The following is a 21,396-nucleotide window of genomic DNA, read 5'->3' on the forward strand; positions in this document are numbered from 1 at the left end:
TTGAGATTGTGAGAAACTGGAGATCTACTAGTACACTGAGATCTCACAACTTATCCAGTCTTTGACCAAGCAGCAACTTCAGTCAAGAGACAGCAATTGTCACTGGAGTGCTATTGGACTCCACAGGAAAAATACTGCCCTCTAGGGAACATTATGGATGGTTGTTAATACTTTTTTTTTTGACACGTTGGAGTGAAACTACAAAACATTAATGAAAAAGGGAATCTTAAAAGCCACAAGAGAAAAAAGGTATTACCACTAAGAAATGAAAATTATATAACCGACAGACTTTGTATCAGTCACCAACTGCTGCCAGAAGACAGTGGAATGATATTTTCCAAGTGAAAAAGGGAAATTATTACCAACATAGCATTTTATACCTAGATAAATTACCATTATACAGGCAAAATACAGACATTTACAGACATAAAAAGTAGTTTACCACTAACAGAAATACTGTGGATGTGCTGATTTATGGTGCCAGCCAAAATAGAATAAACCCACTATAGTCTATCTCTCCCACTTAGAACAACTATAACCTCTGGGGGTGGCCGGGGGAGACACACACACAAAAGCAACTACCTAAGAACTCTGAAATGTAAGCAAAATCAGGTGCATTGAGAAGGGAAGTAAAAATATGAAGAGATGAGGGGTGAGTTACCCATATATTTTAGCTACTTTCTCTCCCAACATTGATCAGAGGAGAAATCTCCAGCAGAGCTTGCTTAAACAATGAGAATACCTCCAAGGAACCCTATACTTCTGGACAGACAACTGAGAAAAGGTGCCCCTGAAAGTTGGAAGTGTGGAAGGAATCACAAAAAGGAGATTGCTGGAGAAGGAGTTAATTCTGTATATGAACTAGCACAAATCCCAGACTCAACTCTGAGCTGAGCATGCATGGGACAGACCCAAAGTAACAAAGCAAAGACTTTGAGAACGAAACTATTATATAAAACACCCCTCAACCTAACTCCTGAGTAGAGCATATGCGGGATAAGACCAAAGTACCAGAGCAGAGGCTTTTGAACTGACATTGGGACCACTGCACACAAAGCTTGTAGCCTGAACCTAACCAGGTTGATTGCCTGCATTTTTTTTTTTTTTAAATCTCATCCACCAGAGGACTTTAACAGAACCCAGATTCTTACAACATAAGATTCAAAATATCCACTATACAATCCAAATTATTTGACATACAAAAAATCGAGAAAACGTGGCTAATTCCCAAGGGAAAAGACATTCAACAGATGCCAAATCCAAGATAACTCAGATGTTAAAATTAACAGACAGACTTTAAAGCTGTTATAATTATGCTCTATGAGGTAAACACACCCTTTAGATAAATGAAAATATAGTTCTCAGCAGAGTAAAAATAAACTATAAAAATAACCAAATGGAAATTTTAGAGGGTAAAAATACAATATATAAAATTAAAAATTCACTAGATGAGCTCAATAGAAGTAGATGTGTTAATATATATGTATATATATATACATATATACACATATATCCCTTATTCTATATATAACATGAAATATCACATATATTATATTTATATAATATATATTATATATTTTTATAAAGAGAGAAAAATGAAGATTATGTAGGCTGAGAATACAACCCCTATTTTAAAATTTTGGAATCCATATCATTTTGTCTATAAAAGAGGATTAGTCCAGCCTTTGAGACCATGAGAAACTGGAGCTCTACAGCCCAGATTGCACAACCTACTCAAGTCTCTGGCCAAAAAGCAGCCTCAGGAGATACAGCACTTGTCTCAAAAGTGCTATAGGCTCAACAGGGACAACACTGCCCTCTAAGGAGCATTCTGGAAGTTTGTGGGTATGTTTTTTGAAACTGCAAAACATCACTGACAAAGAGGGGAGAAAATACACACACACACACACACACACACACACACACACACACACACACACACAAAATTGTGGGGCTGGCAAATCCACAATCTTCAGGGCAGGCCAGCAGGCTAGAGACCCAGGGAAAAACTGTAGTGTTAAGTCCAAAGGCAGAATTGTTTCTTCCTCAGGGGAGGTACGTTTTTTTCACTTAAGGTCTTCAACTAATTGGATAAGGCCCACCCATATTATTGAGGATATTCTGCTGTACCATTGACTTAAATGTTAATCACAATAAAAAAAAATACCTTCACAGATGATCCAAGGTGGAGGAAGGTAGAAGTCATACTCACTTCCTCCTCGGACCAAACTGAAAGTACAACCAAAATAAAGGAAAATCAACCTAAATAACCAACTGAAGGCTAGCTGAACAAAAGTCTTATTAGCAAGGATTTACAGAAGAAGTCATATCGAGACTGGTAGGAAGAGTGGAGATGTGAAAAGGACTGGACCCGTACTCACATGCAGTGGCTGAGAATCCAGAGGGATATCTCGGCGGCAAAGGTTCCCCCTGCTAGAAGCATGGAGTCTCAACTCCAGCAGGGCTCCCAGCCCAGAACACTAGAACCTGGAAGAGGAGCCCACATAACATCTGGCCGTGAAAATCAGTGGGAATTCTGTCCACCAGGGAGATGGGAGTCTGCTAGAAACCCAGGCACCCTCTTAAAGGATCAGAGCACAAAATCTCACTCACAGCCACTCACCGTGGGCTCCAGAGGAGGGAATGATGCTCAAAGAAGACTGGAGAGACTGGGTTGTGTGGCTCCGAGGAGAAAGCTGAAGGGACAGCCGCCAGGGGACCTGTGCTGAGTCCCTCTCTTACCTTCCCACAGATGCAATCTTTCCTGGCAGTTACAGCCTGGGGGAATGCAATAGACTCATCTTCCTGGCTCCCAGTTGCTCCACGGTGCCGAGCTCAAGCCCTGAAGAGGAGTCAGTTGCCTGCGCCTGCGGTGTAGAATTTCTTGGAGGGCTCTTGAGGATGAACTCAGGAGATGTCAGAGACTGAGTTATATGGCTCTGGGGTAGGGGCCACGCCTCCTACCACGCTCCTGACTGGAGCTTATCCCCTAGAGGAAATCCATTAGCCCCACCCTCCCAACTCCCAGTGGCCCCTCCCTGCCAACCTGGTGTCCTGCAGAATTGTCACCTGGCTGCGGCCAGCCTGGGCTTGCAGTGCAGAGCTTCTAGAAAAGCTCTGGGCAGAATTAGGAAGAGACTGAATTCTGTGACTCTAGGGCGGGTGCCAATTTTCCCTCACATGCCTGACCAGCACCACCATTCTTGTATATAGCCCTCCCTTCACACGGCCAAATCTTGGTCTCCTTGGGTCTGATGAACTCTGCTGGCCTCACCCTGATAACTCCACGAGACCCTGCCCCACTACAAAGGTCTGCAGGCACCCGGATGGTGGTGGCTGACCTTGGTGTACTCTGGGACTTTTGCTGAGTGGTTTCAGTCCCAGCACTGGTGCTGAGTTTGAATCTGTATCATTCTGGTGAAGAACACATGCCCCTACCCGGTGACTCACTGAGAACGTACCTCATGCAACTCTCATATCACCAGAGGCTAATTCACTGAGACTAACAGGAAGCCACAGGCGGAGGTGGATTTTGGGGGTGCTTTGGGCTATTTGCTGACCTGCTCCCGGGCTTGGTGCTGGTGGAAACCGGCCTTGGTGTGCAGCTTGGCTCCTCTCATCATACCCAGGCCCAGCAGAGGTAGCACAAACTGTGGATTCCTTTGTAGCTCCAAACAGGTAGCCTTGAGCCAGTCACAGGCAGTGCCTAATATTGACCTGCTGCAACGGAGTCCCTCCCAAGAGGCCCCAGAACCAGCACACCTGGTGGCAGGCTTCAGACCACAGCAGAGCACCACCCAATTAGTTCCTCAAGAAGCATGCCCAAAGGGAAATCTCAGCAGGCACAAACCCTGTTGGGGCAAATTTCGCTTTGTGAGGTCAGCCCCCACACAGCAGTTCATACACTGTGGTTGGGGTCAATCCATATCTTCACCCAGCCTAAGAATCGACCCCACCCACTGAGGGACCAACAACAATCAAGATTCAACTACAACAGGAGGGCTCACATAACCCATACAAGGGACATTCCTGGAGCACCTAGCTCAGGTGATCAGGGAGACTGTATCACTGAGCCCCACAGCATACCTACTACATAAGGCCTCCATACCAAGACAAGAAGATATAGCAGATCTACCTAATGCACAGAAACAAATAAAGAGAGGCAGCCAAAATGAGGAGACAAAGAAACATGCCCCAAATGAAAGAACAGGAGATATCCCCAGAAAAAGAACTAAATGAAATGTAGGCAAGCAATCTACCAGGTATAGAGTTCAAAACAGTAGTTATAAGGATAGACAAGGAACTTAGTGAGAACTTCAACAAAGAGATAGTAAGCATAAAACAAAGGACATAGAAACAATGAAAAAGAATCAGTCGAAATTTAAGAATACAAAATCTGAAATGAAGAATACACTAGAAGGATTCAACAACAGATTAGATGAAGCAGAGGATTGAGTCAGCAACTTAAAAGACAATGTAGCTAAAAACACCCAGAGAGGCAAAAAGAAAAAAATAATTTTAAAAAATTATGTGAGAGAGACATATTGATTGGTTGCCTCTCGCACTCTCTAAAAACCAATGGAAAAGTATCCTTGGGTGAGGATTAATCAGAAAAAATAAAAGTAAAGCCAATATCCCTCATGAATACAGTTGTAATACAAATAAATAATACAATGATTAATAAGTAACACAAGAATAAACTCTGGGCCCTAGCTGGTTTGGCTCAGTGGATAGAGCATCGGCCTGGGGACTGAAGGGTCCCACGTTCAATTCCGGTCAAGGGCACATGTCCAGGTTATGGGCTTAATCCCTAGTTGGGGGCATGCAGGAGGCAGCCAATCAATGATTCTCTCTCATCAGTGATGTTTCTATCTCTCTCTCTCTCTCCCTCTCCCTTACTCTCTGAAATCAATAAAAATACATATTTTTTTTAAAAAGAATAAACTCTGGTGCTCGCTTCGGCAGCACATATACTAAAATTGGAACGATACAGACAAGATTAGCATGGTCCCTGCCCAAGGATGACATGCAAATTCGTGAAGCATTCCATATTTAAAAATAAATAAATAAGAAATAATTTATTTGAAGAGGTGGCTGTTGACACACACACACACAGAATAAATTCTGTTTCACATACAATTGTAAACCTACTTTTGCCCACCCCTGTATTTAGCAATTAAAATTCAGCAACATATTAAAATAATTATATGGGCTCTAGTATCCAGAATATATCAAAAACATCTACACCTCAACAACAAAAGGACAGACAACCCACTTAAAAAATGGACAAAGGACTTGAATAGACACTTCTCCAAAGAAGATATACACATGGCTAACAAGCATATGAAAAGCTGCTCAACATCACTACTCATTAGGGAAATGAAAATAAAAATCACAATGAGATACGACTTCACACCCACTGGGATGGCCATAACACGAACAACAAAACATAAAATAAAAAGCATTGATGAGGATGTGAAGAAACTGGAACCCTCACACATTCCTGGTGGGAATGCAAAATGGTGTGGCCACTTTCGAAAAGGTTTGGCTGTTCCTCAAAAAGCTGAAACATTGAATTACCATATGACCCAGTAATTCCACTTCTAGGTATATACCCAAAAGAATTGAAAACAGGTGTTCAAACAAAAACTTATACATGATGTGCATAGCACCACTGCTCACAATAGCCAAAAGATGGAAACAACCCAAATGCTCATCAACAGATGAACAGATAAACAAAATATGCCATCTTATTCAGTCATAGAAAGAAATGAAGTACTGACACATGCTATGACATGGATGAACCGCAGAAACATTGTGCTACGTGAAACAAACCAGACACAAAAGGCCACACACTGTATAATTCCATTTACATGAAATATGCAGAGTTGGCAAATCCGTAGAAACAAAAAGCAGATTAGTGGTTGCCAGGGGTTGGGAGAATGGGAATGAGGAGTGATTGCTTAATGAGGATGAGGTTTCCTTTCGGAGTGATGAAAATGCTCTGGAATTAGATAGTGGTGATGATTGCACAACATTGTGAATGTACTTAGTGACAATTGTACACTTTTAAATGGCTAAAATAGTAAGTTTTATGCTATGTGTATTTTATTACAGTGAAAAAAAAAATTTTTAAGAGTCATACACCATGGCCAAGGGAGGTTTATTCCCTGGATGCAAATCTAGTTCAATATTTAAAATCCCTTCAACAAGCTAAAAAAGAAAAAAAATCACATAATCATATCAATTGATGCAGAAAAGCATTTGACAAAATTCAACACTGATTCCCGATAAATATTCTCAGAAAACTAGGGATAGAAGGTAACTTCAACTTGATAAATAAAACCTACAAAAAAACCTTACAGCTTACATTATGCTTATTGGTGAAAAACTGACTGTTTTCCCCATAAGAACAGGAACAAAGCAAGGATGTCTGCTCTCATCATCTTATTCAACATAGTACTGAAAGTCCTAGCCAGTGCAACATGACAAAGAAATAAACTGAAATAAAATAAAAGGAATCGTGATTGAAAAGAAAGAAATAAGGCTGTCTCTATTTGCAGATGACATGAATGTTTATGTAAAAATGCCCCACCGGTGTGGCTCAGTGGTTGAGTGTGGACCTATGAACCAGGAGGTCATGGTTCGATTCCCAGTCAGGGCACATGCCCGGGTTGTAGGCTCGATCCCCAGTATGGGGCATGCAGGAGGCAACTGATCCATGATCCTCTTTCATCATTGATGTTTCTATCTCTCTCTCCCTCTCCCTTCCTCTCTGAAATCAAGAAAAATATATTTTTTAAAAATCTATAAAATAACTCCTAGAGCTAATAATTTTGACAGCATCACAGGATACAAGAAAAGTGTATAACATAACTGTATTTCTATATATTAGCAATGAACACATGGACACCAAAATTTAAAATAAAATACCATTTACAATTAGTAAAAAATAAAATACTTAGGTATAAATCTAACAAAACATGTACAAGACTTGTATCCTTAAAAACTACAAAACCCTGTGCAAGAAATACAAAAAGGTCTAAATAAATGGAGAGACTTTTTGTGTTCGTGAATTAGGAGACTCAACATAGAAAAGATGTTAGTTCTCCCCAAATTCCTGTACTGGTTTAATGTAATTCCTATCCAAATCTCAGTGTGTGTATGTGTGTGTGTGTGTGTGTGTTTGTGTGTACGACCAGGGCTGGGGAATGAGTCTGCAATCAAGGTATGTGCCCTCACCTGGAATTGAACCCGGACCCTTCAGTCTGTGGGCCAATGCTCTATCCACTGAGCCAAACCAGCTAGGGCTCAACAATAATTTATAGATGTAGACAAGGTTATCCTAATATTTACATAGAAAGGAAAAGGAACTAGAATAGCTAAATTAATTTTGAAAAAAGAAGAAGAAAGTAGAAAAAAATTAGTCTACCTGATTTCATGATTTATTATATAGCTACAGTAATCCAGATTGTAGACGTATAGACATAGGTCAATGAACAGAATAGAAAATCCAGAAACAGACCCACACAAAGATACCCAACTGATTTTTGACATGGATGCAAAAAATAATTCAATGGAGGAAGGAGAGTATTTTCATCAAATGGTGCTCGATCAATTGAACAGCCATAAGGCAAATAAATAAATAAATAAATAAACCTAAACCTGAACCTCACACCTGATACACAAATGAACTCAAAATGGATTGTGGACTTAAACGTAAAACATAAAATTATAAAACATTTAGGGGAAAAACATAGGATAAAATCTTCAGGACCTAGGGCCAGGCAAAGTGTTCTTATTTTTATTTTTTATTGATTTCAGAGAGGAAGGGAGAGGGAGAGAAAGATAGAAACATCAATGATGAGAGAGAATCACTGATCGGCTGCCTCCTACATGCCCCCTACTGGGGATCTAGCCTGCAACCCGGGCATGTGCCCTTGAACGGAATTGAACCTGGGACCCTTCAGTCCGCAGACGGATGCTCTATCCACTGAGCCAAACCAGCTAGGGCCAGGCAAAGTGTTCTTAAACTTAACATCAAAAGCACCATAAAAGGAAAAACGGGTAAGCTGAACCTCATCAAAATGTAAAATTTTGCTCTGTGAAATATCTAATTTAGAGGATGAAAAGTCAAGCTACAAACTGGGAGAAAATATTTGCAAACCACATATCTGACAAAGGATTAATCTCTCAAAACTCAACTGTAGAAAAGCAAATATTCCAATTACAAAATGAGGCAAATACATGAACAGACATTTCACCCAAAAGGATATACAGATGGCAAAAAGCCCATGAACGCCATTAGCCATTAGAAATGCAGATTAAAACCACAATGAGATATTATAGTTTTGTAAGATGTTACCATTGGGGGAAAATCAGTAAAGGATACGTGGGATAGCTCTGTATGATTTCTTAGAACAGCATGTGAATTCATAATTATCTCATAATAAAAAATTTACTTTTAAAATAAGATGGAATACAGAGAAAATGGTGCTGAGAGGGACATTTATAGCTTTAAATATCTGTATCACAAAAGAAAATATCAAATCAATAACCTGTGCTCCTATTTTAGGAAACTAGAAAAAGATGAGCAAACTACACCCAAAGCGAGATACGACATAATAAAGATTAGCACTGAAATCAATGAAACAGAAAACAATAGAGAACATTTAAAAACTAAAAGTTGGTTCTTTGAAAAGACAGAGAGAGAGAGAGAGAGAGAGAGAGAGAGAGAGAGAGAGAGAGGAGAGAGAGGACACAAATTACCAAAATCAGGAATGAAAGAGGATACAACACTACCCACACTACAGAAACTAAAAGGATTAAAAAGGGTTTGTATGAACAAGTTTATGCCCACACATTGCACATCTTAGATGAAATGGACAAATTCCTGAAAAGACACAAATTATCAAAATCAACCCCCTAAGCAATAGAAAATCTGAACACACCTACAGCAAGAAATCGCATTACTAATTTGAAATCTTCCCCGAAAGAGTAGCTCAAATCTAGGTAGCTTCACTGGCAAACTGGTGAATTCTATCAAATATTTAAAGAAGAAATTATTACCAATCCTTCACAAACTCTCAGAAAATAGAGGAAGACAGAATACTGCCCAATTCATTCTATGAGGCTAGCTTTACCCCTTACCAATACCAAACAAAGCCATCATCAGAAAAGAAAACTAAAAATCAATATCCCTCATTAACATAAATGTAAGAATATTTAAGAAAATATCAACCAACTGGATTAAGCAGCATATAAAAAGAATCATACATCGTGACCAAATGGGATTTAGGCTGGGAATACAAATACTGAGGGAAATACACGGGCCTAATGTTAGCTACAAGGAAAAAGAATGCCTTCCATAACAGATCCTTGAGGTTTCTCTGTGTCTAGTGGCTGACACTGACCCTCCTCCCCTCCAGGCCCCAGGGCCTCCTGTTCTAGCTCTTGGCAGGGATTAGGGAGGCGGACCCAGAGGGGCTCAGGGACAGGATAGCAGCAAGAGGCAAGGCCTTCCCGACAGCTGGAGTGGGTTGTACATTCAAGTGTGAGGTGAACCCTTTTGTGACACATATATGGAACTGCACAGGCCTGGCCCCACCCTGTTCTGAAGTCCTAGCACGGCCACCCCTCACCACTGAGCCTCTGAGTTGGGGGAGGGGGACTGCTGGCTCCGCCTGGCCAGCCTGGTTTCCCAGAGGGTCTGTGGATTAACACTGGTTCTTTTCATAAAAAAATAAAATTTAAAAAGCAGCATGTTATTGCCCATTGTGACCAAGGCCTAGGGAGGCCCCGTCTGGCTAGGACTGCCTTCCCACTGGAGACAGGCAAGGGGGGCCAGCGCTGGGGAACTGGGCAGGGCCACAGTTGCTCCCTACCACCCACCCACAGGGCCTGCAGCTGTCAGGCCTGAGCACGTCTGTTTCGTTAGATTTCAAGCCCACGTCAGGGTAGAGAGGGCAGGAGGAGGAAACAGGGATCCCATGGTATGATCTTGTGTAAAATATGGCAGTGACCCACGCTCGGGGCCAAGATGTGAGTGGGCGGTGGGGGTAGCGGCAGCAACATTGTGTAAAAAGTGTCCAAGTTCGCCCTAGCTGGTTTGGCTCAGTGGATAAAGCGTCGGCCTGTGGACCGAAGGGTTCTGGGTTCTATTCCAATCAAGGACACATGCCCAGGTCATGCGCTTCATCCCCAATGTGGTGCATGCAGTGCAGGAGGCAGCCAATCAATGATTCTTTCTCATCATTGATGTTTCTATCTCTCACTCCCTCTCCCTTCCTCTCTGAAATCAATCCTATATAATAAAAGGCTAGTATTCAAATAGACTGAAAGGCAGAACAACTGAATGGTCACGACGACGTGCACTGACCACCAAGGGGGCACGTGCAGAACATGGCGGGCATCGGCCGCGGTGAGATGGTGGAGCAGGTGAGCAGGGGCACCAGACCAAGGCAGGGCGCTGGTCGCAGTCATTGGGGCAAGCCTCTGGTGGTTACTGAAAATTCTTTGCTCCCGCGCTGTGGTCCTGCCCGGCATTGGCCCCGATCGCTCGGTGCCGTCAGCAGGTGCGAGTGGCTGCTGGCCCTGATCGCCCCTCAGGGCTCCTCCACCTCCCCCTGCTCTTGAGGGGCAATCAGGGCCAGCAACCACCTCTCACACCTGCTGCTGGTGACGGTGATGGCCCCACTTGCACCCGCTGCCAGCACCAGAGCCGCTGCTCGCACCCACTGCCAGCGCCCAACACTGGTCCCAATCGCTTGGCACTGTCAGCGGGTGCAAGCGGCAGCTGATGGCCCTGATCACCACTGAGGACTTCTCCACCTCCCCCTGCTCCTGGAGAGCGATGGGGCCAGCAGCCACCACTCACACCCACTGACAGCACCGGCCCTGCTTGCACCCTTTCGCACCCACTGCTGGCACCAGCCCCAATTGTTCCGCACCATCGCACTATCAGCGGGTGCGAGCAGTGCTGGCTCATCAGCACATGGGAGCAGCAGCAGCAGGAGTGGGGCTGTGGGCAGACAAGGGACCGAGGCCGAGGTGAGAGGGGCCGGGCGGAGGTGCAGAGGATGGGCTGAGACCTGCCCCTGTGCCCGCCGCAGCATCGCAGCCCACAGCTCCTTTCAAGGTGCACGAGTTCATGCACTGGGCCCCTAGTAAAAATATATATATTTTTAAAAAGTGTCCATTTCTATAGACAAAGAGGACCATGACCAGTATTTGGGCTTCTCCAATACTGGGGTGAAAGCTGCGCAGGCGCAGGGGTGGGTGGGCAGGGCCTTCATTTGGTTTCTTGGTGCTGTCAGTCCATTCCTCACTGGAGGGACCTAGCTCCCCTAGTTCATGGTGTTGGTTGGGATGGACATGGGTGAGGCCATGGAGATGGCAGGGATGCCCATGGTGAACTGACTGTTGACCGGGTGGTGGGTGCTGGAGCCCCACCACTACTGCCCTGGGTGCCAGAGGACCCTAAAGGAATCAGATTGTTGTGGCCCACACTGGAGCCGCCTGTGATAACATTGCTCAGGTCCAGGCAGTCAGCATCCCAGCTGCAGCCATCGCACTGCTGAGGTTTAGGTGCTGCCCATGTTCCACGTGCTCTCCAAGTGGGTGTAGTGGGACCCAGGCTGGGGTGAGGGTGTCGCGCCTGTGTATCTGAAGAAGGGGGTTTTTCAGATCCAGTAGGTGACTGGATTTGGAACCCGTCTGGTCTACCTGGGCCACAATACTGATGTTGTAGCTCTGTCTTCTGTAGGCAATAAGCAGGCATGTCCCTGAGAGTGTGTCCCCAGCCTTGGCAAACACTGGTGACTGCAACAGGCACCAGACCTGGTACCAGTGGATCAGGGGCTCTGTTGGGGCCTGGACAAGCCACACAGTTATTATAAGCCAATGAGCGTGACGTCGAACCAGAAAGCCAGACCCTGAAGCAGCCCGGAATGCAGCATGTGGAATTTTTTTTTCTTTTTTCTCTTACCACTCCCCCCCATCCCCCAGCATGTGGAATTTGAATGGGATTTCTATCCTGTGCAAGTCTCCATCTTTGGCTTCTAAGGACTTCACCGTGTACTTGACAGGCATGGCCATCAAGATCCAGGTGCCAGCCCCGACGGGTTTGGCTCAGTGGATAGAGTGTTGGCTTGCGGACTGAAGTGTCCCAGGTTCGATTCCAGTCAAGGGCATGTACCTGGGTTGCGGGCACATCCCCAGTGGGGGATGTGCAGGAGGCAGCTGATCGATGTTTCTCTCTCATTAATGTTTCTAGCTCTCTATCCCTCTCCCTTCCTCTCTGTAAAAAATCAATAAAATATATTTTTTTTAAAAAGATCCAGGTGTCAAATGTGTCCACTACAAGCTTCCAGAAATATTCATCCACAACAGTGCCTCGGAGGGCCGACAGATGGCTGGTACCAGAATCTGGCCTTAGTGAATTGCTCCATGTAGAGCAGTTCATCCATGAAGGGCACGGGGTAGGCATCACCAATGATAGGGAACATGTTTCCATTAGGCCTCAGGTACCTGGCACATTGGTAGCTCTCAAGCATGCACTCACTGAACAGCATGTAGCCCATAGGCCAGTGATGGCGAACCCTTTGAGCTCAGCGTGTCAGCATTTTGAAAAACCCTACCTTAACTCTGGTGCCGAGTCACATACAGAAATTTTTTTGATATTTGCAACCATAGTAAAACAAAGACTTATATTTTTGATATTTATTTTATATACTTAAATGCCATTTAACAAAGAAAAAGCAACCAAAAAAATGAGTTCGCGTGTCACCTCTGACACGCGTGTCATAGGTTCGCCATCACTGCCATAGGCTCTGAGATGGTGATGTACACTGGCTCAGGGAGCGAGACCTCTTCTACCTTCCGGGAGATGACCATGATACAGTAGCTGAGTACGGTCGGTGAGGTTATTCTTCACCAAGAACTACGGGGGCTGGGCCACGGTGCTGCCCTCCACTGCCTATGTCTTCCTTGCTCCTGCTTGGGCAGCAAAAAGCAACAGGAGCCCAGCTAATGTGACTCAGAGGTTGAGCCTCGACCTATGAACCAGGAGGTCACCATTGGATTGCCGATCAGGGCACAGGCCCAGGTTACCGCTCGATCCCCAGGGTGGGGGATGCAGGAGGCAACTGATCCATGATTTTCTCTCATCATTGATGTCTCTCTCTCTCCCTCTCCCTTCCTTTCTGAAATCAATTATATATACATATAGTTTTTTTTTTTAAAGCGACAGGATCCCAGAGCCACAGCCAACATCAAGAACGACCTTGTCCTTGAAGTCCCTGTGGCTCTGCAGTATGGCACGCTGCTAGGTGCTCATCTGCACGTAGCCTTGCATCCTGTTCTGCTCCCGGGGCAGGTGGCCATAAAACTGGAAATACTGCACGGAGATGGAGGACGACTCCTCCCTCGCTTGAAGAACACCGACCGCTCCAGGCTATGGCCCTGGCAGGTCTTTAGGATATTGCAGAAGGAATAGATTTTGGGTGCGGCAAACTGGATGAGGACGCTACTGCAGCCCAGGGTAATGACGATGAAGGACTGCTTGCCCACGCGGCTGCACTCCGTCTCGCGGGACACCGAGCCCCCCTCCCCCCGCCACACACACACATCTTCACGGCTGTAGAGGGCGATGCCTGCCTCGGCGGGGCTAGAGCGCATCGCCTGCGGCTCCGCGCGCCCCTGATCCCGCCGATCGCATCGCCGATGGCGAGAAGGTGGGCGCCAGGGAGCCCCGATTCGGCCGCGCAGGGCCCCGAGACGCCCCGGCCCGCCACCCCCACAACGCCCGCCCCGCCGCCGCCGCCGCTGCCATCTTAGATGCGGCTCCGGCTCCGGCTCCGGCTCCGCTACCGCCGCGCCCGGGCCCAGGCCGCTGCCTGGATCTATAAATTTAACGCGATCCCTATCCAAATTCCAGCAGGCCCTTTTGGGGAAAAATCGACAAGCCGGGCTTAAAATTTCTACGGAAAGTCAAAGGATTGAGAATAGTAAAAACAATTTCGAAAACAGAAAAGTTGGAGGATTTCTATTACCCGATTTAAAATCTTACTTTACAGCTCCTGGTCTCCCGTGGCTCTCGGCTCCTGCTCTGGCTCTCCCGGCTGTCCGCCTGCTCCGCCCCGTGTGCCGGCGGACCTCGGGAAGTGGTCCCGGCCCTGGAGCCTGCAGGGGGTGGATGAGACTCCGCAGCACCCGCTGCAGGTCGCATACGCCGGGGTGGAGGTAGACGAGCTGGGCAAAGTGCTGACGCCCACCCAGGCTGAGAACCGACCCACTAGTATTGCAAGGGATGGCCTTGAGCTAAGTAAACTCTACACCTTGGTCTCGACAGACCCGGATGCTCCCAGCAGAAAGGACCCCAAACGTAGGGAATGGCACCATTTTCTGGTGGTCAACAAGAAGGGCAGTGACATCAGCAGTGGCACAGTCCTCTCTGATTATGTGGGCTCTGGGCTTCCAAAGGGCACAGGACTTCACTGGCCGCTGAAGTGGGACGAGCCCATTCTCAGCAACCGACCTGGAGGCCACCCTGGTAAATTCAAGGTGGCATCTTTCCACAAAAAAGTATGAGCTCAGTCCCCAGTGGCTGGCACGGGCTACCAGGCAGAATAGGAGGATACGTGCCCAAGTTCTGTGAGCAGCTGTCTGGGAAGTGGGGGAAAGCCAGGAAACAGAAATCGCCCCGGGGCCTCAAGCAATGTTCTCAAGTTCAGCTATGCATGTAGATTTCTCTCCTTCCCTGTTCCCATTCTCATAGGCGAGACCTGAGCAGATCGTGCTTTAGGGTGACTTTTCCTTCTGCCTGTCCTTTAAAGGGTCACACACCCTGCTTTATGTTTTGCTCAAACTTGAACTCCATTTTGGGGGATATTTTGGTACTATGATGGGCTCATCATTAGACATTAGGAAAATACAAATTAAAATCACAATGAGATACCACTACATATCCACCAAAATTAGAATAATAGAAGAAAACAGACAATACCAAGTTTTGGAAAGGATGTGAAGAAACTGGAACCCTTATACATTACTGAAGGGGATATAAAATGGTACAGCCACTTTGGAAAACAGGTTAGCAGTTTCTTAAAAAGTAGAACACAGACTTACCATACAACCTAACATTCCACTCCCAGGAATCTACTCAAAGAAAAATGAAAACATATGTCTACACAAACTTGAACGCTAATGTTCATAGCAGCATTTTTCTTAATAGCCAAAAAAGTGGAAACAATCCTAATGTCCATCAATTGGTGAATGGATAAATGTGGTATATCTTTACAGTGAAATACTACTCAGCAATAAAAAGAGACAAACTGCCCTAGCTGGTTTGGCTCAGTGGTCAGAGCATCGGCCTGCAGACCAAAGTGTCCCGGGTTCGATTCCGGTCACCTCTCCAGCACTGGGCCCTGGTCAGGGCTCATGCTCACATTGATGTTTCTCTCTGTCTTTCCCTCTCTCTTCCACTCTCTCTCTGAAAATCAATTGAGGCAAGGATTAACCCCCCCCCCCAAAAAAAAGGAAATAAAAAAAAAAGAAACAATGCAGAAATAAACATCATGAGCAAATATTTCTTTATGATACATCCCCCCATGTGGGATTCTGGGTTAAAGGGTGAGATATTTTAAATCTTGTTATAATCAAACTGTCTTCTTTAAAGAATGTACTTGTTTATATCCTCACCAACACTGACTGCTATAAATTGTTTTAATTTTTGCCAATTTTAAAGAGTGAAAAATGAATCACACTTAGTTTTCACATTCCTTATTACTAGATAGGCTGAGCACTTCACAAATGTGTATTGGATATTTGTATTTCTTCTATAAATAGCCTATACATATTTGCGAGATGGATTTTCCCTGTTGCCAAAAAGCTGAAGTCAGACACATTATTCACTAATGATGCCTTATCCTCCAGAATACAGTGTGATTATTACCCTGATGCCAAATGTTTGTAAACTTTCCCTTAAATGCAAGCATAGTAAGTGGAATATTTGTCTAGGTTCTTCCTGAACAATGATATGATCTCTGAGTATAAAAGAACAATGGTTCAGCACAAAACTCATTTTCATGATCCAATAAGACGCTATCTTATAAGTCCCAACAGTCCTTTCCTGTTGTGGAGTCTGAGGCACTAAGAAAACTCCATGGAGGTGAGATGCTGCATATGCTCCTGCCTGTGGGACCATTTCACTGTCACTAACTTCTCCAGATGCCCAAATCAAATCAATATGCTCAAGAGCCTATACGAGTTCTCTTCCTGCTAGTTTTTAGCCACCTAAAGCAATGCAATATGTATTTTGTCTCATTTCTATTCTATTTTTATATTACTGATTTGTGCTGGGAATATTAATTTTTCACGTGTCATATAAGTTTTAAGAATTTTCTCTCGCCGAAACCGGTTTGGCTCAGTGGATAGAGCGTCGGCCTGCGGACTGAAAGGTCCCAGGTTCGATTCCGGTCAAGGGCATGTACCTGGGTTGTGCGCACATCCCCAGTAGGAGATGTGCAGGAGGCAGCTGATTGATGTGTCTCTCTCATCGATGTTTCTAACTCTCTATCTCTCTCCCTTTCTCTCTGTAAAAAATCAATAAAATATATTTTAAAAAAAAAGAATTTTCTCTCAACCTATCATCTTTTAAATCTGCAATATCTTTGGCCATAAGTTTTGAACTTTTATTTATTGGATCTGTCAATTTTTCCTTTATAATTTTTGGGTTTGTTTTGCCTTCCCCATCCAAATTACTAAAATAATCTCATATTTTCTTTGTTCATAATTTTGTCTCGATGAAGTTTTACATATGATTTTCAATAAAATATCTCTATCGCCAAATAGCTAGCCATTTGGACTAAAACACAGTCTATCTTTTTCTTCACTGACATAAAATGCTACCTATAGTATATATTATTAAAATTTTAGATCTGTTTATAGTTTGTTCCAATGATTGATCTATTTCTGTATTAATACCATGCTTCTTATATTGTGGCTTTATATGTCAACTCTCCCATCATAATTCCTTTTCAAAGTTTATTTACTATTCTTGTGAATTTAGTTTTCCAAATCTTTATGTTTAGCTGAACAAGTTCTTTAAAGTCTTATTGAAATTTTTATTGATTGCACTTTTATGGAAAAAATGGCAGTCATCTGTACAATGTTGGGTAGTCCCATCCAAGAATATTGCCTATTTTCTTATTATTCATATCTCCTTTTTTGTCTTTCAGCAAATGTTGGTTGTATTCATATATACCTTGAATATTCTTGCCAAATTTATACCTGGATGGTTTATAACTATTGCATTTTCTGATTTGTGTATCTGTGTGTTGTAAATGAGTAAATTATTTAGTAAACTAATAATTTTTGCATGTTCATCTTGAACTCTGTCACTTTACTGAATTCTCTTAGCAGTTCAAGCTTTTCAGTTTTTGGGTTGTCTTTCAAGTAGACAACCTTAGACCTAGTAAATAATGTTCTGTCACTTCCATTCCCAATATTTATATCTCATGTGCTAAGCCCCAGAGAATCATGTTGTAGAAGTGAAGTGGCAGCTGACATTCTTGACTTGTTCCAGGACTTGAAAATTCAGAAACAAAACAATAACATGAATTCTGGTGGAATGCAATTGATGACTGCTTCCCACCCTGTAAATTTCACCCTAGTTATTTTATTAACCCCACAAGCCCCCTTTCTATTCAAGTGAAACTTTTTATCAAGATGAAAATTTTTCATCATTAAAAATGATAATTCTGATAGTCTCTAAGTACACAAGTTAATAGTTTTCTTCTCTACATCACCTATGTTTTTAAATTTTTGAATTGTACCAAATACATCTTCAAGGTATGCTTTTTATTTCAACCGATAAAAACACTCAAGTGTACACAAGAATGCATTATTTTTTATATATATTGCTGGACTTAATTTACTAATATTTTAGTATAAATTGTATAACTTTATTAGAGGCCCAGTGCACAAAATTCATGTGGGGGAGGTGGCGAGGGGAGGGGGTCCCTCAGCCCTGCCTGCACCCTCTCCAATCTGGGACCCCTTGGGGGATGTCTGACTGCCTCTCGCAATCTGGGACCACTAGCTCCCAACCGCTCGCCCGCCTGCCTGCCTGATCATCACTAACCACCTCTGCCTGCCTGCCTGATCGCCCCTAACTGCTCCCCTACCGGCCTGATCGCCCCTAGCTGCTCCCCTGCTGGCCTGATCACCCTTAACCAGCTCTGCCTTGCCCCACACCTGGGACCCAGGATTCCTTCCTCCAGCCAGTCGCAGGTACCCAGGACCCAGGCTTCCCTTCCTCTGGCCGGCTGCAGGCACCCAGGACCTGGGCTGGCTTCGCCTGGGCCAGCCGCAGCCGCAGAGGACCATGGGTGGGTGGCTTCACCCAGGCTGCAGCCGCTGGCACCTGGAACTGTGGGGTGGGCGGCTTGTTCCTCTCCCAGGCTGCAGGAACAGGCACTGACACCCAGGACCATGGGGCGGGCAGCTTGTCCCTCTCCCAGGCTGCAGCCTGGCTGGTCCCCATTCCTTTCTCACAAGCTCATTTGTGCCTGGCTGGTCCCCATTCCACTCACCCCAGTGTTGAGTGTCTGAGCAGTTCTGGCATGAGGTTGTGAGGGCGCAAGGACATGAGGGTGTGACAACTATTTGCATATTAGCTCTTTATTATATAGGATGAAGTCTCTAATGGTTTTGTTGTTTTTTTGTAGTATTCTTTCCAGTTTTGGACAGCAGGGATAGAATAATTTTGAACAATGAGTTAGGATGTCTCCTTTTTTTGCCCCCTCTTCATTTCCTATTTTCTGGAACAATTTAAGTATCAGAATTACCTATTCCTTAAAATTTGGCAGAATGTGAAAATTTTTGCAAAGGTCCTTTTTTAACATGCTCAGTTTCTTGATTATCAATATTTTAAGGGTACCTGCTTCATTTTTGGTATTTTAAAAATGTTTTTATGTACTTCTAGAAAAGTATCCATTTCACTGGAAGCTTTACCACATTTTTTTCTAAAAATGGCATTTCAGAAATTTTATGAGTGCAACTTTTTGCACACTCTTATTAGAAGGAAAGTTCTTTTTTCTCTGCAAAAGCCAAATGTAAACACACACATCTTGGGAGGTTATACACAAAGAGTGAAATAGTGCAGAGCTTTTTAGGTCAGCCTGGATGTCATTTGGATGATGTCACAGCTTCACTGTCCTTATGCTCCCCCCCCCCACACTTCTGTGAGACTAACTTTATAATTTATCAGAGTTGTACATAGCATTCGCTTACAAAAAGGGTACCTACTTATGTTGAGAACAGACTGCAGTGGTGAAAGTGTGGAAGCAGGAAGGACTTATAGGGTTATTGTCACTGGTGACTACAAGTAAGATGGTAGCAGCGGAGGTGATGAGAACTGGTCAGATTCTGAAAAGATCTTGCTGACGAGAGCCAACACAATTTACATGCCATGAACTCTCATCAGCAACATCACATTATAGGCAGATTCTCAACTAGGTATATCTTTTGCTGAGAATCACTGTACCAACTTTAAGTTCTATGAAAATAAGGCCCATTGTTTTATTTGTATATTCCCATTTACACTAAGCATAGTGTTTTGCAAATTTATTGAAATTCATGTAAGAGACTTCTGGTTTCAATTTTGACATGAGCTTAATTAAATTAGTTGCGCTAGCCAGTGTGGCTTGGTTGGTTGGGCATCATCCTGTGCTCCTAAAGGTTGCCGATTTGATTCCCAGTCAGGGCACATGCCCAAGTTGTGGGCTGGATCTCTGGTAGGGGGCGTGCAGAGGCAGCCTATCAATATTTTGCTCTCATATCAGTGTTTCTCCCTTTGTCTCTAAAAATTAGTAAGAATATTTTTAAAAATAATAAATTAGTCAATTATTGCAAAGCTCTGGATCTTACATCATTCCAGAATTTCTGGTAAATGCTTAGAAAACACAGGGGGACATATTAGATATAAACTTAATGTTTGGATTAGAACCTTTATTTAAATGTGTTCCAGACGCTATAGCACAACCCTTCAAAGTCAACCAAGTATGTAACATTAATATGGTTCCTCAAAACTTATACTTACATAACTCATAGTCATAGATACTAAACTTCTATGACACACCAGCTTCAATGCCCAAAAGAGCATACTATTATGACTATGGCATCCAATCCCACATTAAATGCAAATTGAAGAAAAGCAAACCAGGGTATTATCAGACTACCAAAACTCAATAAGATTCTGTGTTATCTGATACACCTACTTCTCAACTCTCTAAACTTGTTTCTCAACACGGGAGTTTTTAAAAACATCACACCTCAGCTCCACCCCAAGCCAATTAAATCAGAATCTCTGTGGGGCATCTATCTTTTATTAAAAAATACTTATTTTATTGATTTCAGAGAGGAAGGGAGAGGGATAGAAACCTCAATGGTAAGAGAATCATGGACTGGCTGCCTCCTACATGACCCCTACTGGGGATAAGCCTGCAACCTGGGTATGTGTCCTGACCAGGAATTGAACCTGGACCCTTCAGTCCGCAGGCCCATGTTCTATCCACTGAGCCAAACCAGCTAGGGCAGGCAGCTTTCTTTTTTTCAGATTTCTCCAGCAATTCTAATGTCATTCAGAGTTGAGAACCACTGCTCTAACAGAATCTTATGAAACAAAAAATAAGTAAAAAATTAAACAGCACAGCACATGAAAAGTACAGGAACATGGAGAATAAGTTAAAAATCAAAGGGCACACCCCTTGCTTTCTAACATCTTTTCTCTTGAAAGCTCATTAGATTACTAATATTAAAAAACAAAACAACACACAAAACTTTGCCCGGCTGGTGGCTCAGTGGTTGAACATCGACCCATGAACCAGGTCAGTTTGATTCTTGGTCAGGGCATATGACCGATTGTGGACTCCATCCCTGGTGTGGGGTGTGCAGGAGGCAGCTGATCAATGATTCTCTCATCATTGATGTTTCTCTCTCCCTGTCCCTCTCTGTAATAAGTACATACCTATAATAAATCCCAAAGATTACTATTAGAATCTTATAAATAAGGCCTTGGAAGATCTTATCTAGAAGCACCTGGTGTAACAGTATTTGCAATGGGAGAAGGCTGTTGGATTTCAGGTGTCAACCAACACCATTACAGGATTTCATAGGGAAAGGGTGAGAACTTCTGACTTGTTTCTTGTATTCCAGTCCAGGAAAAGAGACAAAGGGGGGTGGAGGAGGGGTGTGCCCACAGTAACCAGCACTCATGCTCCAAAGCAAGCACGTCAAACTCGCAGCCCACAACAAATATTTTTGTGGCCCAGCCAATATAATGGAAGAAACTTTTTAATAAAAATTTCGTTGCCGAAACCGGTTTGGCTCAGTGGA

General features: G+C 43.8%; 1 non-coding gene and 2 pseudogenes across 1 annotated transcript; 2 read left to right on the forward strand and 1 right to left on the reverse strand.

Moving 5' to 3' along the window:
* Positions 1-4,949: 4,949 nt before the first annotated feature.
* LOC118654796 lies at positions 4,950-5,056 on the forward strand. Its single transcript, XR_004967063.1, has one exon. It is a non-coding gene; the product is annotated as a U6 spliceosomal RNA (small nuclear RNA).
* Positions 5,057-11,336: 6,280 nt separating this feature from the next.
* Positions 11,337-13,753, reverse strand: LOC118653267 (annotated as a pseudogene).
* An 83-nt stretch (positions 13,754-13,836) lies between these two features.
* LOC118653615 lies at positions 13,837-15,229 on the forward strand (annotated as a pseudogene).
* The last annotated feature ends 6,167 nt before the right edge of the window (positions 15,230-21,396 follow it).

Source organism: Myotis myotis, unplaced genomic scaffold, assembly GCF_014108235.1.
Source record: "Myotis myotis isolate mMyoMyo1 unplaced genomic scaffold, mMyoMyo1.p scaffold_m19_p_4, whole genome shotgun sequence".
In the NCBI taxonomy this organism is placed as follows: domain Eukaryota; kingdom Metazoa; phylum Chordata; class Mammalia; order Chiroptera; family Vespertilionidae; genus Myotis; species Myotis myotis.